Source organism: Vicugna pacos, chromosome 11 (assembly GCF_048564905.1).
Source record: "Vicugna pacos chromosome 11, VicPac4, whole genome shotgun sequence".
In the NCBI taxonomy this organism is placed as follows: Eukaryota; Metazoa; Chordata; class Mammalia; order Artiodactyla; family Camelidae; genus Vicugna; species Vicugna pacos.
In genome coordinates, this window is record NC_132997.1 from 97,509,824 (window position 1) to 97,530,649 (window position 20,826).

Sequence of the window (20,826 nt, forward strand, 5' to 3'; positions counted from 1 at the left end):
TGCATGTTTCCCCATTAGACAAACCTGTTTTACTATATTCATCAAGAAACCCAACGATGCTGCCTCTTCTGCAAATTGCCATTTCACACACACATCTCCACTTCAGAGGCAGATGGGTTTCCAGACGCAACTTATTTGGTTTGCATTTTTACTATTTTTTTTTTTGGATGACGTGATTAATCTACTATTGGGATCCAAGAGAATTGGTATTTTCTCTCAAAGATTTACTGGGAATTCTAGTGCCCGATCGGATAACCGGGGCGGCGGGGGAGGGTATAGCTCAGTGGTAGAGTGCATGCTTAATGTGCACCAGTCCTGGGTTCAATCCCCAGCTCCTACACTAAAAAAATACACAAATAAACCTGATTACCTACCCTCTCCCCGAAATAAAAAAAAAATTTAAAAGCAATTTATTATTGGGGAAAAAAAAATAAATGTGGAGAGCCCTGCCATGAGGAACTGAACTAAATCTCTGTATGTTAGCCATATGGATGTCATGGGGTAGTGGGCCATGCTCCTTTACAGGAAAACCGTAGAGGATGAATCTCTGCTTCTAATGGGTTAACACCAGCCAGAGAAAGGACATGGGTTTCCCTGCATCTCCAAAGTCTGTGTTAGCAACTCTTTTCTTTGATTCTGTGGAGAGCAGTATTTGAAAATACTTTTTGTTTTTTGTGGTTTTTTTTTTTAAGAAATGATTCATTCTAGAATCAAGTTTTGTGTTTTGATCACAACCTCTGAAAATGAACACAGTGGTGGTGGTTTCAGGATTTAAATCCTGAAAGAAAATAAAATCACAAGGCTTTATGTTAATCATGCAGATTCATCCTGGGCTGAATTATTAACTGCAACTAAAAAGATGCAGGTGGCCAAGGACTGCGCTGGGGGAATACCAGTGGGTAAAATGCCTTCACTTTATTAGGCAGATTCACAGCTGTTTACTGCACATGGAAGAACTTTCTTGAGGGTGGAACTGAAAGCGAGAAAATACAGTGAAGTATGTTGTTTGTGACTTCGCTCCTCCCCGCCCCCCGTGTTCAAGAAGAAAACAGATGGGAGGAATCTCGGGTGTGCAGGGCCCTGGCGTCCGAGCGAGGGGCCGGGAGAGGCAAGGGCACTGACTGGAGCAGAACCAGCACGGGCTCGGGCTGCTCTGCCCCGCCCGGCTGTTCTTCGTGTTGTCATGGGGGAGCCGGTGAACCCAGCACACGGCCTCCCTGAGCACTTCTCGGGAAATGCCGTAGGCCCTGTGTGACTCAGGGCTGCCACTCCAGGAGCCAGTGGGTGTGTGGGTCTCAAGGTGTTCTGCTGGCACCGGAGGACCAGACCTAGTACCTTCAGTGCCATGTGCCTCACTTCAGGGAGGAAACGGTTTCAGAGAGGTTGTGTCGCTTGTTCATCATCACACAGCAAGGAAGGCATCCAGGCAGGAGCAGGAGCCTGATCTACCCGACCCCTGAGTCTTCGCTGGTTCTCACATCTCAGGTGTCCAGCCAACACCGAGGCAGGACGCTTCCCCATGTCCCTAGTCCTTACTGAGTTGGGACTGCAGGCCAGCGGGCGTGCTGGTTCAGAGAAGGGGGAGAGAGAAGCCTGGAGCCCTTGTCTACGAGTGAGTTACAGAACCACCCCCTGCAGTCCGGGGCATGAGTTGACATCTCGGGCCAGCACGGTGCTGGCGCGTTCCGGGACTTGACTAGTGGTGCTGAATGACAGGCTTAGAGAAAATGCAAGTACTTCATCAGTTATGCCCTAAACAGTGAACTGGTGGTCATGTCAGAGGGCATCAGAAACAGCCCTGCAGAGCCGGGTTTAGATCAGACGGGGCTTTCCCAGCCTCGGCACTCCCGGCGTTAGAGGCTGGGTAACGTGGTTGTGGGGGCGCTCCTAGGCCGTGTAGAGCATGTACTAGTGTCCCGCCATCTCACCACTAGGTATTAGTAGTACTCCCACCCCAAAGTGACGGAAATATCCCTAGACTAATGGCCCTGGGGGCCATAATCGTCCCCAGTTAAGAACCCCAGTTAAGACCGTTCACCCTTGGGCAGCTAGGATGTGTCTGGCGGGGAAGGCTTGAGTGGAAATCCACATGAAAGACCAAGAACAGATGGCAGTGTCCCGCCTCCTGGGGGACAAGGGGTCTGCAAAGTGCCAGTCTGAAGCTCCCGTCTGGACAAGATCCAGCTCTGTGCTGAGCCGACATCGAGGCACGTCCTCGCCCCACTGAAACACGTGTCCTTTGACAAAAGAATTCATCTGCAACAATCACATTGGAGGACAGTTGGGAGAAGGCAGAGAACAGGCCTTCTCTGGCCTCTGGTGCTCTACTAGGCACTGAGGATATCTGGAGAGCTTTGTAATTTGAAACTCAAAAAACTAGGCCGGTTTGGAGAGAAGGAAAAGGGAGAGGAACAGGCGGGACTAGATTATGGGTGATGGGCAGCAGGATGGAGCGTGCCTGCCAAGGGTGGGTAATACACATGGTTAAGAGACACTTATTCCCATCAGGTTCAAAGGACGCACACACAGGACCTCGTGTGGGGAAGAGTATGGGGAGTGGTGGGGATAATACAGAAATGGGATCGTAACCTCACTCCCATCTCGTTCTTTAGTGTCTTTGTTGTCCAGGTTATGTCAGAATGTCTTGTGCCACCGTTCTGCAGAAGACCTTCATACTAGGGAAAATTTGAAAGAGAGCATTTTTACAAAAAGCAATTTACTAGTAATTTTTCAGCCTTTTCCCTGCCACTACTGAAAAATGTGCGTCTGAATAAGTTTGTCCGACCATGCTATTCATCATCACGATTTGCCAAGAACTGCACTGAAATAATTTTTTTACATCAGTCCGCTCATTTGGAAAGATATTCTGAGGCTTGGACCCAACCATCAAACTAATACAACAAATCAGAAGAATTAATTACCAGTGGCAAAATAATAATAATAAAAATTCCTGAGCTTGTCTCTGTTTTACAAGGAGTTGCAAAGTATATAAAAACCACTTCCTTATTAGTACAAGTGATGATAATAAATAAGATTTTTTTTTATCAGTTTAGTTTGTTGTGGCTGATTTTTTTTTTCCCTATGAATACTAGTCACTGAGTTGTCCTAACTCCACTGATAGTAAAGATACCAAGGAGTTTTGTAGATGACTTATTTTGCCTTCAGATGAAGTTATGAGTCCTACTGATGGCTGGATAACATTTTCTAAAGCTCAGAACGGAATTTTCCAGGACGTTGCGAAGTGCTTTCATATTAAGCTGGACACGTCTTTCCAAGGTGTTCATTTACTGTTCACTGGTGGGTATCAAGCTTCTAGTGATGACCATTAAGAAAATGATTTTGTTATGAAAGGAGATTAGACATTCTTTAGATGGAAGTCCACGAGTGGAACTTTCTGGCACATTCATTCACTCATTGTTCCTTCATGCGTTCATCCAGCAGTTGAATGTACACATTACAGCGTGACATGAACCTGTGGTTCATATGTTACGTGCCACTGTCCCTAACCAGATGGCGGCACTGTCCTATGCACTTCACCTGTATTTTCTCCTTGACCCTCCAGATAGCCTCATGGGGAGGCACTATTGTTATCCTTACGCTGCAGATAGAGAAACAGGCACAAGCTTTTTTCCGAAACTTGCTCAGAGTCACGCAAGCCAGGGGGCTGCACCCTGCATCCGTTTAAGTCCCATGCATTAGACCACTAGGCCTGCCCGGGGAAATCTGCAACCTGAAGTGACCCGTGATAAACCGCATCAAGCATCAAACAGCTGGAACTCATCTGAGCAATTTCCTTAGCCTGTTGCCACAAAGGACCTGGGCACAGGTTAGTCAGAGGACCTCCAGGGAGGTCCAGGAGCACACCTGGTCCCGGAGCACAGACTCAGCCAGGCTTGCCTTGAGTTTTGGACTGAGCATGAAACCAAAATGGCGTTTTCAGTGATGGCTTGCCTTGAGTGGGTCACCCCAGAGAACCACGGACTCTGGCTCGTGGAGTTAATCTCCTGGCTTTAAAAATCAGACTTCATAAAGTTTATTTTTCATAAGAAAATTGTGTTTTAGAATTCATTGGACTGTGCTGTCTTAAGGTGAAAATGGCAAGTCATGGTTGTGCCTGGCTGGCTCGGGGAGAGTGAGTCGTCGAGGAGCTGTTTGGAATATAAATGTCTTAATTACCCTCAAATTAAATTTCATAATCAAATGTGAGTTGTAAATATATAAACCCTGTATTTTTAGATTAGTGATGGAGTGTCATCTCTGCATGCCGCTTTAAATTAATTGCTTATATAAAAGTGTTCATTCCAGCTTGAAGGAGTGAAAAATGGAAGCAACTAAATGCCTAACAATAGGTAAACGGTTAAGTAAATTATGGTGTACATTCACTCAGTGTGGCCATTAAAATGATAATTATAAAGATTATTTAGTATCGTAGAGAAATGCTTAGGAAATAATGGTAAGGGAAAGAAAGCATTCTACCAAATTGTCCTGGGAGAAAATGAGCAGAAATGGTTGTCATTGTGGCATCGAGATGGTGCATTCTGGAAGGTTTATTTTCCCTTTGATTTTCCAGTTTTTGTAGGGGGGAGGCGTAATGTTATATGTAATGTTTGCCAGTTACAAAAAAACACAGGGTAAGTCAGTCCACACCTTAGGCAAAGTAATGGGATCAGGCCTCTGCGAAGTATGAACGCTTGGATCAGAATAAGAGAAACCCAGAAATGATTAGATTTGGGTACAAGCAGTCTCCCAAAGGTCATCTTTTATTGTTTTGAGGAAGCCTTGGATAAAGAAAGAAAATGAATTTCAAAGTACAGCCAGCGTTCGTGTGTGTGCGCGTGTCCGCCGAGGAACGTGCATCTGCACACACACACGTGTATACAGATGTGTGTGGATCGGCTGGGAGAGCCAGGGAGTGTTTAGCAGAAGGTATATCACTATGTGAGAAAACTCACTGTTGGGGGGGAATTTGCCATCTGTTTTAACTAGGAATCAAATGGTTTTGACCTATAATCTGCATTCATAGTCTGGAGGAAACCTTGTGGGATTTCAGCAACTGATAGGAGAGAATCACCACTGGGTTAGGCTCATTCTCAGTGTCCGCAGGGACCGCGAGGTTTCCAACTTGGCCCTGTGCTATGATATATGTGGCATAATGCAGTCGACTGACAGTGGGGGCTGGGGGGGCGATGGCCTTGCCAAGACACCTCCCGGTGTCCCATCAGTCAGTGGACAGAGCCAAAAAGCTAGGCAAGCAATCCGATGAGTTTGGAAAGGGACTGCATGATATTATTGGTTTTTCTCGTGGCTTTCCTGCTGTTGAGACACCTTGGCGTCAAAGATGCTGGCTGGAATTCAGGATTAATTGGGTCAGCATTTTATTCTACGTGCAGAGGAAATGCCTGAACATTAGGCTACTGGGGGGGGGGAGTGGTGGAAAGGAATGTACCGTTCTTTAACACACTGCTTCCCGGAGGGAAAGGGACGCGAGACAGAGCCTCACCCACGAGATGAAGTCATTTCTGTTCTGAAATAGTTAACGTTAAGACCTGTTCTGAAGGCACTGATGGATTCCTCCAAAATGTAAAGTCCTCCTTTCCTCAGGGCGACACTAACTGCTATAGATTTTGGATGGTGTCTTAGCTAGATTCATTATCCTGTTTAATTTCCTTTAATACACTGAAATGATATTTTTCCAGACATTTGTTCTCCTCTTCAGAGGTCACTGATTTAGAGGGCTGAAATGGGGTAAGGCAAAGAATGCTGGCACCTCTCTGAGACTGCATACTGGCTGGGGGGTGCCCCCGTCTCGGCACCCAGGGCCATGGCCCACGGGAGGAAGCCCCCGGGTGGACCGTTGCAGTGAGGCTCTGTCCTTAGGGACGGAGGACCATCCAGGGGAAAGCAGGGCCAAGGGCACTCCCGGAGTTTCGATGCAGATTTCGAAGCAGAAGAAATCCCATCCTAAGTAGGGCTCCAGCTCACTCCTATCTCTTGAGTTCAGAAAACACACGTTAACCTGCTGAAAACCTTTAATTACTTCTGCCGCGTAATGTGAACAGCCTCTCTGTGAGAACAGAGGAAGTGAACCGTCCATTTTATACGTGGATGCCTGGGTCTGAAACATGCTGAGGTTTTATAAGACCCAGAGGGTGCCCCCTTCATCAGACCAGACTTCCCTCTTTCTCTGTGTTTCACGACTGACTTAGTTCTTCGACTTATATTATAGTTCAGCTTATACTGACATTAACCTTTGTTCATCTTCTGTCCAAATGGAATCAAAATTCGAAATGAATTAGCAAGATTTTATAACAGTGGCAAAAATCAACTGGAAAAAAGGTCACCTGCAAATGAGATGTGATGTCAGTGTTAGAAAGTTCATTGGCCACAGTTAGCTTTGCTTACGAAGTGTCCAAAAGGAATTCAGTAAAACTGGTTCCAGGAACTCTCCAAAATCATCTGTAAGACTAGTAAAAGGAACTAATTTCCCTATTTCTCTTCTCTCCTCCACTGGTATGACAATTACAGGAAATGTTAGGGCTTTAGTTTGGAGCATAGCTCACGAGGGCGTTCAGATTACAGTAGCAAGTATCTCACCTGCTCTGTTCCCTGATGGCTCCAGGTACTTAAGCAGCGATCGGCTGGTAGTCTGGGGCCAAACCCCGAGAGGCTGGAGTTAAAATGTGGGGTGGCCTCCCTTTCTCAGACTTCATGGACATCTCCAGAGAGAATACGTGTATATTGGAGTGGGCTTTGGGGGACCTTTGCCTGATGGGTGAATCCGTATGTTTTTTATGAAATGGCATGTTTTGACTGATGATACATCTGAAGCTAAAATCAGAACAGTAATTTTCCCCAAAAATAACTATTTCAAAAGAGTAGGTTTCCCCTGCGCTTCCCCGAGCTGAATCTCAGGCTTCCCTGTTGGAACACCCGGGTCGGGTTTCTCTTTGGAGGTAACCATTCACTACAACTGAAATCTATTAGAATTGAAGATGCAATCCGTCTCTCTGGCAAGGCCATGTGAGTGTCCATCTATTACCATCAAACGGATCCCCCATGTGTTTCTCTTGGTAATGTGTCTCCCGTGTTTCCTTGGTCTGGCTGAACTGTAGACGTTGGAAGGTCTTGGGTTTACGGCAGAGGTAGCAAGCCAGGACAGACAGGGAGAAATGAGCATTTCTTGTAATCAGCTTCTAGGTATAAGTGGACAGCAAAGTGTAGAGAGACTACCACCCATCTGAACAAAAAGTTATGAGTCAACATGTGTGGCCTCCTCAGCTCTGACGCATTTCGTCAGCCATGGTCCAGTGTGGAGAGTGCTTGGTCTGAGCTCTCTAGCTCTTCCTGTGATTCTTGGGCTAAAAATGATGCCGGGGTTGTTTAATCTGAGTGGACCCAAAAGACATGAATTAAGACCCCCTTTCTTTCCTTCCGTTGCGGTTGATGAACAATGAGGGGGACCTCAGAAACAGCTCATCACCTTGAAGAAGGGTGCCGTCAGTGGAGACAGAACTTAGGTTCGGCAGAGAGAACATACAGTCAGTCACTGGGGGCGTGGAAACCAGAGGAATGTTCCTAGCAGTCACTGATGGTTACTCACTGCAGGTGCACTTAGGGTGAACTTTCAGTGTTCAGAACCCAAAATACCATGGTTCTGGGTGGGAGGTGATAAAGAGAAAACAAACGAAAGTGTCTGTGTGTCACATCCTGTAACGTCCAAATAGCTGCCACATTTTATTCCTTAATATAAATTCTACTTCTCTTTGATCTTGGTGGTGTTTTCTACTCCACCAGCTCAGTTGGTTCTTTCATTCTTTCCTTGACCCACAGCTACTGTGAACTTCTGTCTTCTCCATGCTTACCAGTAAGTAGCTACTTTGTAAACGATAGGAAGCCCCGTCCCGCCCCGCCCCCACCGTCTGTTCCGATGCGGCTAGAAGTTTGCCTCCTTGGGTACAAGAGCTCAGGAGCGTCTCTGGCAGCCGGAGGACTCAGTGCGCTCCCGGGAGGAGGTCCGGCACAGGGCAGTGGCCTGAGGCCGGGGTGGTCTGCACTCAACCCAGTGACACAGCTCCTGTGCTCACCCCGGCCGCCAGGAGTGAAAGCCCGCAGGGTTAAATGCAGGGCTGAACTTGCCCCGGAGGACAGTGCGAGCCTCTCAGTCCTCTTACTCTGCCGGTGCCTTACCAGTGCTGCCGCTGCTTTGCCTAATTCACTCTCTGTTTAACCCCCCAAAGCCACTCATCACCAGGCCCCTTGATTTTGTTTTTCCTTCCTGCTGCTTCACCTATTGATTTCTCCCTTTTTATTCACTCTGTTCCCACTCTGACCTTGGTGTTTTTACAAACCCTGCCTTCAACTCTCCATCCCTCTGTCCTACAGGTCCTCAAAGTCTAGGCTTCAAGTGCACATCTCTCTCCTCTGTGGATACCTATGTGAGTCCCAGTTTGGTAGTGCTTCCAAAAAGCAATTTTTTTTTAGGATCTATAATATTTCTTCTATAATATTTCCCATCCTACGATCTCCCTAGATTTCTCATGGCTACTCACAAACTCTACTCAAGTGGAGCCAGTTGCTGGACTATCTCTACCATATACCACAGTGACTCCCTACTTTGTGTCTTTACTACCAGTGGTTCCTGGTCTAGGGTTGTGCCCCACCCTCCTTTTTAATGGTCCACGTCAAGTCTTGCCTTCCCTCGCTCCTCCAGTCCTCATAGCTGCCTTCACTGACTCAGTGACCAGCACCTGCAGGTCGAGGGTGACGCAGGCACCATACCATGTGCTGGGCACCCCGGAAACCGAGGCACAGTCCTTGGCAATGTGGAGCGCTTAGCATGAGAAAGACATTCCTCTGCGGACAGCACAAGCCCACTGTGCTCCGGACCATCATGGAGGCAGGAAGAAAGTGCTCAGAGTGTCCCCCGGGGAATCAGGGCAGGCTTCACCTGGGAGACGTGGAGAAGTGGGCCTAAAGCATGAGTCAGTTTTCTTTAAAGTGTCAGTCCTCTCTTCTTACGCTTATCTAAGTGCTGGGTAGACCAGGTTCCTCTAAGCATCTCCTCTCTCTTCAACTCTATCAGCCTCTGATCCTTGCTAATTAGTTTAAGAATAGAGTGATATGCATCCCAGCATTCTCCCAGCGGGAGGATGTACCCATGACATTTTAAGCAGACTTGGGGTGGGTACTCAGTATCACTCGCTTCCATGAATTCTCTCTGCGTAGCCTGGACCCTCAGATCTGGTGGCACACGGTGTATTCTGAAACCTGGGTAGGAATCAGATGAGTGGAAGGGAAAGGGACAGAGTTTCATTAGTTTAAGTAAAACCGTGTCCAGACATTTTTATCTCCTGAAACTTGGAGTAACTCTCTCAGATTTGGCGCGTTATATGGTATTGCTCGAAACTTTTTTCTGTGCCGACGGGGGTGAAACAGATGACTCGCACACTCACAAAAATGAGTGGATGGTTCCGACGTGTTGTTACTTTATATTTAACCATAAAGTACATCGAGACCCTTACTGCGTATTTGTTTTCTTATATCACCCAGATGTCTTCTCGGAAGTGGGATGTGATAGAGGCAAAATAAATGAACAGTTTCATTCAGAAATCTCAGTCGCGTGGGATGACATAAAGCCAAGCTCTTAGAGACGGTGGATTGTTGTAATCTCAGGCTTCTAACTGGACTCTGGATTTTGCTGTCGAGGAGGAACCACAGATCTTTGGGGGGAAAAAAATCAACAGAAGGTCGGGGGTGCACCTTTGCATCAGGTTGCTTCAGAGCTTGTGTATTTTGGCCCAAAGGTGTTGAGTGAAATAACGAACATTTCAGTTTTCTTTACTTTGAATTGAGAACATAGGGTATAAAATTGTACTCGATATAATCAATACTTGGAAATATAATTCTGCACACTATTTGTGATGAACGTGGAGAGGAAGGAAAAGGGAAATAGGGAAATGAGAAGAGAGATTGGGAGGAAGGCAGTGAGGGCTCGACCCACACAGACAGACGACAGACAGACACAGGAGAGGAAGGGGTGGCGCTCGGCAAAGCCGGCGCAGGTCAGCCGCGTCACATCTGGGTGCTGTGGACTGGGGCGGAGGCACGGACAGTTCTGATGGACTAGAGCCACTACTGTCAGCTTCTCCATGCCCCATATTGGCAGTTCCAGCAACCCTGCTTCTCCTGGAGGACCTGGACAGTTCATCCCAGGGCAAAACAAAAATCAAGACAAGGACAGGTCACCGAGGCAGGACATCCTACAGTGTCATTTTCCCAACAACAAAAAGCACAAGTGTTAAACTGAATGAATAATCCCACTGTAAGCTGACGTTTCTGTGTTTCTGCCTCTGTCCCTTAATCTCCAGCATCTCCTTTTGACTGAAACCCTCTTGTTTCACGGGGATTGTAGGAAACGGGGAGAGAACAGTGGGATAAGACTGTGTGGATTCATGAAAAGAAGTGAGCATCGTAGTGAGTAAGCAGACTTGCTGATCATGAAATGGTTCTGTGCACATCAGAATCCTAAAAATACTTTTTTTTTTAAAGGAAAACAAAAGTCTTTCCTTAAATGACCTCTCTATACTTTGGCCTTCCTGAAACTTTGGAGGAGAGCATGACTGTTGAAGAAGTGGAACCTTTTACAAGTTTTTTGTTTGTTTAGTTTTTTGTTTAAAGAAAGCATTTCCGACCACACAGGGGAAAAGACCCCTGTGGGAGGCTGAAGCAGGAAAACACGCATCTTCCTCAAGGGCTCCGTCCTCAGGCCCGACTCTCTAGCAGAAACCCATTGGTCCCCACCCCACAGTCCAGGTCAGCCAGAGTTTCTGGGTTTGGAGACAGGGCAGCCAAGATCAGTTTGATAACGCATCCAAGATGTTTCGTTTTGTTTCCCTTATTCTCTTGCATTTCCTGCTGTATCTGTAAAGCTGAGAGCAACATGTGGCTCAGAAGATTTACTGCACGAGGGCGTCCCCTTCTGTTTTTTCTAGAATGAACCTGGGACTCAACCAAGTGTTGCTGATGCCCAAACGGAACCCATGGCCCTGCTCCCAGGTCAGCAGTGGAGGTGGAGCCCTCTCGCACAGAAGGGGACAGTTAGTTACCTGTCATTGTCACCATTTAAAGTACAGGCCTTCTGCAATATGGATTAATTATCAAATGTCAAATTCCAAGTAAACTGTCAGCTGGTAGGTGTACAGCAGGCATATGGCATGTGCACACCTTTTATCTTTTGATGCTTCTGGTTGGGGATGCAACACGTCTACAAGTCTGTCCCTTCCTGGGAATTCTGCGGGAGGGGGCAGCTCCTCTCCCCATGGACCTGGGCTTTGAGACCAGTTATCAGTGCCAGTCTTTTCAGTAAATGATTTACATGCAGGATTTTATAAATGGTCGAGGGGTTACTCAAGGTCATCCCTTAAGCAGTCCCTCATTCTCGTCTTTTCTTGTCACGGTAGGCCCTGGCTATGTAGCATCATCATGCAGTGCTTAAGAACTGGGGTTCAGAGGCTGCCTGCCTGCCTGCCTGCCTGGCTTTGAGTTCTGGCCCTTCCTTCCCCAAATTAGCCCAGAATCCCGAGCAAGTTATATAACCTGGGTGAGTAAAGGTAATCATAAGAGCTAATGTTTCGACCTTGCTTGGCAGTGGGTTGGGTACCACTTTGCATTTTATATATGTTCCAACGTTGCATTCTCCAAATACTCTCTGAAGGGGAAGTTACCATTTTCAAAAGGTAGAGAAACTGAGCCACTGTACAGTGAGTCCGTGTCCACGTCACCCAGAGAGTAATTGGCAGAACCAGGAATGCAGGTGTGGACAGGGTCGCCTGGGCACGGCTCTTACCGCTCTGATCTGTGGTGAGGCCTCAGGAGGCCAGTGCCTCTGAAGCCCTCAGTATATGGTCTTGGTGATGCTTCGCTGGTGATGAAGTGATGGTGACAAGGACAATGCACTTAAGAATGCATTATGCGTGTGGATGACACTGGTTACGTTACTTGAGAGAGACATGTTAGGAACCACCTGGAAAATTTCCACCTTGAATGGCTGATTAAAAAGTATACAGTTGTCCTAGGTTGTACTTTAAAGCTGGGCATGCCGGTGGCCATTTTCACAGACTCTTTAGATCCAGAGTAGCACTGATGCTTTGATGTAGAACTTAAATGGTCACTGGGAATGAACTGAGCACTGGGACCCTGGATTCTAGTCCATTCTCTACTGCTCACTCAGCAGTTGACCACATCACATGGAGAGGGGGTGTCTCCCCTGAGCTTCTGCTGCCCAGCAAGACCGGGTGGTATTTTCATAGATCCAGTGTTCCAACCATATGATGAATCCCATCGTTTAGCCTAACCCTGGGAATTTTCGCTACACTAGCAAATCTGATAGACACAATAAATAGAGCAGAGGAGAGTTACTATTATATACGGAGACAGATAGAAACAGCAAAAACAAGACCAATTCAACAAGGGTGGGAACTACTTCTGTGAAGCCATCAAACTAACAACTACCATTAAAACAGACAAAAACACACACAGTAGGTAACTGAGGAAAGCAGTTACCCCGAGGCTCTTCAATGGCCCCAGAAGTCAAATGAAAACTATGGTTTAAAAGTTGAGAAACTAAGTCTTTTTCATCATTTAAAAAAATTTCTAAGTCTCCACACTTGCGAGTGGGATGAACTTTTCTTAGGAGTGGTTCCCGGCCTCACCTCCCTAAGCTATGCTAGTCTTAAGTCATTTGTGCCGTGCGATTCCAGTCGAAAAGAAAAAACAAACCCCCCACGTCTTTATGTACCACTCTGGCATTGATTTAAAAGAAGCGATACACTGATGGACTTGATGTCATGGTGTCAGACTGAGAGAGAGGGATCAAGTCCAAGAGACAGATGTCTTCTTGTTGTCTTGAGTTGACCCAGTGAACTCTCCGGTATTTCGGTAAATCTCTAGTGAAAATTCCTTTCAACCAAAAAAATGTCAGCGTTTGGGGTAAAAGAGCATTTAGTCTACCTGACTGAGGCAAGACAAAGTTCCTCACTTCTCCTCCCTTGTTTCTTTCACTCTGATACTAGGTCATTAAACTCGAACACATTCTTTCTTTAAAAACTCAACTTCTCCCCATGTGAATTTTCACCAAAGGAAACTCTTGGGTTGAATTTGGTGGGAGAAAACCCCCAATCTTTGATACTGTTTTCTTTCCTTATCACCAAGTAGCCCAGACCTAAGGACTGTCCCCTCTCTAGAAGCTGTCATCCTTGTTACCAACTTCTCACGAGACTTCCTTTTAATTCCTGCTTCAAAAAAAGTACAACTTGAAATGGAAGAAAATGAATTATTGTCCAATCTGGAGTCCCTGAATTTCTAGCAAAATCACTGACTAGGTTTATTGTTCATAGCCTCCTTAGAGATTTATTAAGTACCTGTTATTAGACAGTACTATTCTTGGTCCTTTATGAATTTGTGTTGTGAATCCTTTGGAAGTATTTCTCACGGAACTTCTAAGAAGTAGGAGATGATGAAAACCCAATTTTTGAAAATAATATTTCCAGTTGGAAACTCAAATTCAACTTTCTAATAGTAATCATATCTAGACAGTAATTTGTATCTACCTTTATCGATGGAAAGTTTCTGTGTCCATCAATGTCCCCAAGCACACTGTTTGCCTGGGGGTAGCAGCAGCTTCTATCTCTTCGTCACCTAGCCACGTCACAAAGATCTGCTGCCATCCACGGTGTTTCGCTCACGACTAGGAGGGACCCAGTGAACTCTCCGGCAGTTTCCACTGTCACCAGTCAATTCTCACCTGTCGGACTCTCTCAACTGATCTCCAGTTCCTCTTCTCTGGTTTATCTCTAGCCATCAAGACTTCGTCTTCCGGAAATGTATGCTATTCAAAACGTGCAGTGGGTACCCATCACCAATGAGCACAAGACCTCTCTGTCCTTCTGGTTCCCCCTCAAACTGGCTTCACACTCGCTCTTTACTCACTGATCTGCACACCAAAACCTTTGTCCACTGTCACTTCTTTCTCTTCCCCCACAAGTCTCTTGCTCTGAGCACCCAGCAGCGGTGCTTAAGCTGCAGGATTTGTGTGTGTGGACCCAGGAGAACCGTTCAACCCTTGTCTCAGCCAGAGCAGTTCTCTTTCCTGCCTGGGAACCTCCAAAGCACACCGTATGGCCTCTTCTGATCCTCCCTCCCACCTCCTCTCGCCCTCCTGGCCTTGAACTTCTTGAGGACCTCTCACGCATCCTGCAACCCCTCCCACGTGGCCACGGCCACTGTCACTACTGCTGTGTACATTTCCACAAACCAGCCGTCCTTTCTGGACCAAGCCATCTGCATACCAGTCGGCTTTCCAGTGCTTGGCCATTATCGGAGCCCAGGCTTTACAGTTCCATTACATTTCCAAGGATGCTAAAGTGGCTTACTACAAGTCAGCACCTTCTACAGAGCAAAATGCAGATAATATGAGGCGTTCAGAGTCTAACTCCTATGTGCATACGGAAGAGATAAAGAAATGGGCAAATGACAAACATGGGATACTTTCCAGGGAGGAGCCAGCATGGAGGGGCCCCCACCACCAGTGGAATGACCTAGAAACACAAACAAAGACTGGTCAGCTTCATTAAGGTTGGCAGTGGATATGCCGTACCTCCACAGTGGTTTCTTGACTGAGCAGCTGAAATGAGGCCCCCAGACCATCAGCCTCCCCTACCTGCCCTTTCTCTCTGGAATTTTGATGAGCCGAGAGACGCACTTTTATTTTATTTTGTAATCTCTCTGGCATCCCAAAGCCACCTTCTCATGTCTGTCATATGCTGTAGTTTACTGTATTTCATTTTACGCCCAAGGCTAGATTAAGGACTGAATTGGAATTTTCCGTAGTAACTGTGATATAAACTTCAACCAACATTTTGTCATGCTGTTACGATTTTTAAAAAAGCTTATTCTCCCTTGCCGTGGCCATAATAACATAACTCAGGTGACGGTACACTGTGCAAACGTGGGCTTCTCTCTGCTCTTTCCCCTGCTCAGACTTCCTAATCTCAAGATGATTTGGTCAAGAGAGCATGTCTGTGGACGTGCAGTAGTCTGAATAATCAGTTCAGTACCCTGTAGAAGCAATAGTTGCAAATACTGAATTTGAAGACTTCTTTCCACATCCCTTGGAAGTATGTATGGTGTTAGCCAGAAGGCTTATAATTTAGAAACCTAAGTCCTTCTTGTCCCTCATATCTACTTTTTTGTATTCAAGTTAGTTTTCTCTCACTTCCAATCAAAGCTAGGAACATGCACTCAGCAGAAAGACACGGAGCTGTCAGGTTAGAGGGGTTTTGTTTTTATTTAGATCAGCTGTTTGTCACTTGATACTATCTTTGTATACCGCAAAGTGCCTCAACTCATTCACCGGGGTGTGAATGATGTCTGAAGTACGCACGACTCAGACTTCCACTGAATATCATGGTGGCTTATGATGGAAGGGTCTCTGAAAGAGGTTGTATCAGGAACTGAGTTTGGAACCCAAAAATGTCCCCAAAGTTATATTATTTTTAAAATCTGAGCGGTAAGATTCTTGGGTGCTTGGAGACACTCCAGGCCTCTGGATCTGGATAATCAGGTGTATTGTCACACACGGTCCAAAGGTTCAAACCTGTAATTTGTACGGCTTCCTACTTAACACGAATCAACATCTAAGTAACTTGTTTATGTGAATCCGAGCAGGATTCACTTGGCACCAAATCTCTATATTCTGTCCTTAATATATAAGAAAAATATACCTTAAAAATAAACTGATTAAAAGTTATAATGTTTTACTACCTTTAGGTTGTAGGTTAGCTCAAATATTAGATCAAGACTTATCCAAATGTTTGTATGCAAATTTCCTGGTAATAAGAGTGTTGTCATATAATATCAATCACACTAAATTTTGTTTTAAAATATTGAAGTCACTCCATAATATTATGAAATATTAAAATCAAATATGTGAAGCGACTAAACCTGCTTCATAAATTATGTCAGCTAATTTCGTGAGCTGGGCAGTGAGGGGCTCAGGAGAGTCAGTTTGGGTAAGGGAGTTGTTTATGAAGGAATGGTTCAAAATAACAATGCCAGTTTTATCTGGGGAGTCATAATGACCTCATATTCCCCCAGATGCCTGTGGTCTGCCTTAAGTAAGCATCATTTGTGTGGTTACCTCAGCTTCTTGGGTGCCACTGACGGGTTAAGCAGCAGCCTTGCTGTGCACCTGCTCAGGTGTCTGGTGGGCTTACCCAGAGCTTTAGAATAAAACGTTCCTGATGCCCCGGTCACTGCCTCCTTAAATTGATGCCAGTCTGTAGGACTGCCGCTTTGCAGTGTAGCTGTGGTTTCTTTATCATTATTTCCTGAGAAGCAGCCTGTCCCCAACATTAGTAATCTGCTTCTCATACAAGAGAGTTCAGTGGTTGTTTCTCTAAATGAGACAGCCATGGGTTAGAGCAGACAAGAGAATACAAATGTCGAGCTAAGTGAACACATCTGTCCAACTGCTCTGCTGGATTCGACTGTTCATCCTGAGAATCATTTTTATTTTCTGACTGCTTATTCCATCGTGTAGGAATCTTCCTGGTAGACTGATGCCCTTCGTGCACGAGTCTTTTATTAATTTACTACTTTAAAATGTATTTCTCTACAGATGGAGAAATAAAAGACAAAAATTCCCTCCCCTGCATGTGGGGAAGGCACTTGTGGCAGAGAAGCCCCCAAAGTCTGCAGAGAAATAGGGTATCCAACTTTCCACAGGGCTTTTCAAGGCTTCCCAGCTTTGGCCTTGTTAACCTACTTCATCACCAGTGGTTGTGCATCTCAATAGGATAATGGGCCTGATTTAAGTAAAAGCTAACGTCTAATATCACGATCATAAACTATAGCAAGTTTAAAGTCATCCTCTGCTTTTCAAGGGCACCCTTCTTTAAGTAGAGGCCTTTCCTTTAGCTAAAGAAATTAAACTGAATCGTCCTATCTTTAAGGAAATGATGAATTTAGTGAAGTGAAGAAAAGCTCAAACTCCCTGTAGCTAACATAATTTATGCAAAATCATGCAATTAGCGATAGCTGTGCTAGACATTTTTTTCTCCAAATGCGCCTGTAATAAAACCATCATGAGTAGCAGTGCCATCTAATGTAAGTAGTAAACATGGATAGTGAATTATTAATATCTGGTGAGGCATGCAGATGGCAGGACTTCCATTTTTCCTTTGAGCAGATAGCATGATTGCTAATCATTCTAGCAAAAAGAAAAAAATGGCAAGATAAATAGGAACTTTTCTTTGAAAGTAACATTCAACAGGATATGAATGTAAAACATAGCACCCAACGTGAATAGTAAAAACAGGCACTTTTTCCGCCTCCGCAAAGTGAAAAGATGGTTATACTTTCCGCTGGATCTGGAGTATAAGCTTAATGAGGTTAAAGCATTTTCATGTGTGTTCTACTCATGGGGAACGGCCCAGGGCAGGTGATTTGGGTGGTAGTTGGCAATCAAATTCCCAGCGCGGTAACCTTGACACTTCCCCTTTGGCAAATGGAAAGGGAACCCCCTAGTAAGTCCTCCTCCAAGGGAAAATCTCCAAACGCACCGGCCTCGACCCTCCTCCTCTGAGCTGTAGTCTTGTGAAATGATCGCGTGGGTTCCCAGCCAAGACTGGGCTGGCCCGAAGTTCCTTCCCACTCGTCCCAGTTCACCTCGGGATGCTTCCGCAGGATTTAAGCGCTTAAGCAGACAAGGTCAAATTAAACTGCTTCACTGCCGCTTCTGGTTCAGGGGCCCGACCGGGCGTCCAGCCTCCGCGCACAGACCTGCAGCAGGAGAGGGGTCAGGGCTGGGGCCCCGCTCTGTAGATGAGCCAAAGGCATCCTTTTCTCCCAGATTTACTCCAGAGGCGCCTCTCCTCCCCCACTCCTGGCATCCCCTTATCGCTAGCTCCATCTCCCTGTGGAATATTTTTGGGTAGTAGAATGCTGAGGGCACAGGGACAGGCTTTTTATCCTGGCGATGGAGAAGCCAGCCGAAACCCTGAGCATGAACCAGCAAGACGCAGACTCGCTAGACTTTGGGCTCCAGGCGCTGCCCCGGCCCCGGGCCGGCCCGCGGGCTCCCTCCTCCCTCCTGCGCTCGCTCGCCAGCCAGCAAGCCCGCTCGCTCGGTCTGCAGCCTTGGTTGGTTTCCCACGCCTGTCCCGGTCTGACTCGCGATGCCAAGCACCCGGAATCCCCGCGGGCGCCGACCCCGGCCCGCAGCCCCGGGAAGGTGCCAACCCGAGCAAGCCCTGGCGCCACGGGTGGAGACGGGCATTTCACGTGGGCATCCGCCTTCGCTCCTGCTCACGCCTCTCCTTCGCAGCCGGCGTCAGGGCCCCTCCACTCGGACTTATTCCCCCCCCCCCGAAGTTAATCAGCCGCACTTGCCAGTTCGCTTTAGTTTGGAAAATACTTAAAAACCTCGAAACGTTCAGGGCCACAGCCGCCCCCAGATCCCCCTAATTCTGCCTGGCTTGGGCTGTCGGGAGCTCTCGAGGCTGTGGCGTTTATCTAGAACCGACATCGCAGACCTGCAGCCCCGCTCCTCCCCGACCGTAGCCAAAGTTGCCGGACGCCCCTCGGCGACCCGGCCTCGCCAGATGCAGTTGCATAACCTCGCCCCCCGCCCCCGCCCCCGCCCCCGCCTGTCGCCCGGTCCGCTCCCGGCTGCCCCGGCGCATCCTGGCCCCGGGAGCCGCCGAGTCCTGGAGAAGCCCGTTCGGGGGCGAGGGCGAGCGCCTGAGCCGGGGTCGGCGCCCGTCCGGGATGTGCTCTGCCCACGGCCAAGTGCAGCGGGCGCCGGAGCGCAGGCGGAGGGCGCGCGGGGCTCCGCTTACCTTTCGCAGCTTACAGATAAGTCGAGGTCGGTGCAGCGCCTGGCTCGGGCATGTCTCGCCGCGGACCCGGGCAAGCCTGGCGCGGCACGGAGCACTCTGGGCAGGGCATCCGCGGCAAGGCTCGCCGGGCTCGCGCGGAGGAAGCCTCGGCTCCGGAGACTTGGCCAGCTGCGCGCCCGCCGCCCGCCCCCTCCACCGCCGCCGGCCCGGCCCGCCCGGCCCGGCCGGCCCCCGCGCCGCAGCTCGCGTCCCTCCGGCCCGGCTCAGCGCCGCGCGCGGGGAGGCAGCGGCTCGGCCGGCTCCGGGGACGCCCGCGCGCTCGCTTGCTCGCGGCGCGGCGGAGCCAGCCACAGCCACCCGGCTTCGTGCTCCTCCGATGTCCTCATTTACTGCAATTGTCTTCGGCGAGATCTCCGAGCAGGGGCCGGGAGGCGGGGGCGGAGAGGGGGAGGGAGCGGGAGGGAAGTCCTTGCCGCCGCCCCCGGGTCCCAGCTACTCCGCGGAGCCCGGCGGCCGGAGGACAGGGCGCCGGAGCCGCGCGCCCGCCGCCAGTGCGCCCGGCTGGCACCGAGGCGGGCGGAGCCCCGGGCCCCGCGGGGCGGGGGCGGGGGCGACGCGGGGCTGGGCCGGGCCGCGTGCGTGGGGTGGGGGAACCGGAGAGAGTGGAGCGGGCGGGAGTGGAGGAGCCCCCGCCCGCCGACGCCCGAGCCGGAGCCGGAGGAGACGGTGGAAGGAGCCGGCGGCGGCTGCCGCCTGTGCGCAGGGCTCCACCGCGGCGCGTCCTCCGGGTTTCTGGGCTGCAGGCGGCGCTGCGCGGCCCGGGAACTTGTTGAGCCTACCCTGGAGCCGCCTCGGAGCCGCCGCCGGAGGGCGGGGACCCCGCGTTTTCTCTCGGGAGGGGTCGCTGGGGTCCCCGGGGCGCTGGCCGCCTGCTGTGCTAGCCGACCCGGCCCAGCGGGGCTTTGAAATCCAGGAGCGCAGGGGGCTGAGGCGCGTGCCCCCTCACCTGCGGAGTGCTGCCTTGCGGAGGCCAGGGTCAGGGGCTCGTTACCTGGAGTCCAAGCCGGGGTCAGCCCCTGAGGGTGGAGACTGACTGGCGGGCCAGCTGTGACTGGCCTGAGGACTGAAGCAGGACTGCCGGAGGGGTCCGTTGCCCGCTGACATTTGGGAACACTGAGAACAGGGCCGCCGCTGCTCCTCATCAGGACCCTCCCCTTGCACTCACACACATCACCCACCTGCGGATGCCACAGGGCGCGGGCTCCGTTGTTCCAGGGCAGAGTTGAGCTCACTTGGGGAGGCAGAGATCTAGGATGCACAAGGAGCTACACCTCTCTGCCCCCTCCACCCCAAATCCACCAATGAGTAGGTCTTCTGAGCTCCGAGAAGCTGCCCCAGGGGCCTCCCTGATTCCTGGCAGGACCTGGTGCCTGGACCTGGGACTAGGCATTCAGCTAGCTGCGGGTCTCTTGGCTCCCTAAATTTTCTCAGGCTTGGGGCTTGAAGTTTATTCTCCATGAACATACCCGAGAGTAGCCACATTCATTGGTTTTAATATTTACCAAGGAAGTTCAGAGAAATGTTAGACGGGAGGGCAGTGACAGGCTTTGGGGGGTGAGCTGGGAAGACAATTGCTAATGTCCTTTCTCTCACCCACCTCTTCAGACACAGCTACCTGCCGGTGCACACACCCCTGCCTGCTCACACACCCCTGCCCGCTCATCCCTGAGTTCCTGCCCCTCTCACCAGCCCTGTGCCTGGGTGCCAGCCATTGCTTGGTCCTTGTTCACTGAGCTAACCTGAGCTTAGCTCCATGCTTTATATAGTATCTGTTCTCTATAAATTGCTTTATATGAAATACTTTGTCTATACACGGATGCTTGGAGTGATGTGTCCAGATATTACACAAGAAAAACATCTTAGAATCTCC

The 20,826-nt window shown here is 48.9% G+C and overlaps 2 protein-coding genes across 5 annotated transcripts in view; one reads left to right on the forward strand and one right to left on the reverse strand.

Annotated features, from left to right (window-relative positions):
- INSYN2A (inhibitory synaptic factor 2A) overlaps positions 1-19,046 on the reverse strand; it is a 59,118-nt gene extending 40,072 nt beyond the window's left edge. For both annotated transcript variants that reach the window (XM_072972105.1, XM_072972104.1), the window contains exon 1: positions 18,897-19,046. The gene's annotated coding sequence lies outside the window, so the exon portion shown is untranslated. The remainder of the gene's footprint in view (positions 1-18,896) is intronic.
- Positions 1-20,826, forward strand: part of DOCK1 (dedicator of cytokinesis 1) — a 480,997-nt gene that overhangs the window by 235,266 nt on the left and 224,905 nt on the right. The gene's annotated exons all lie outside the window — the stretch shown is intronic.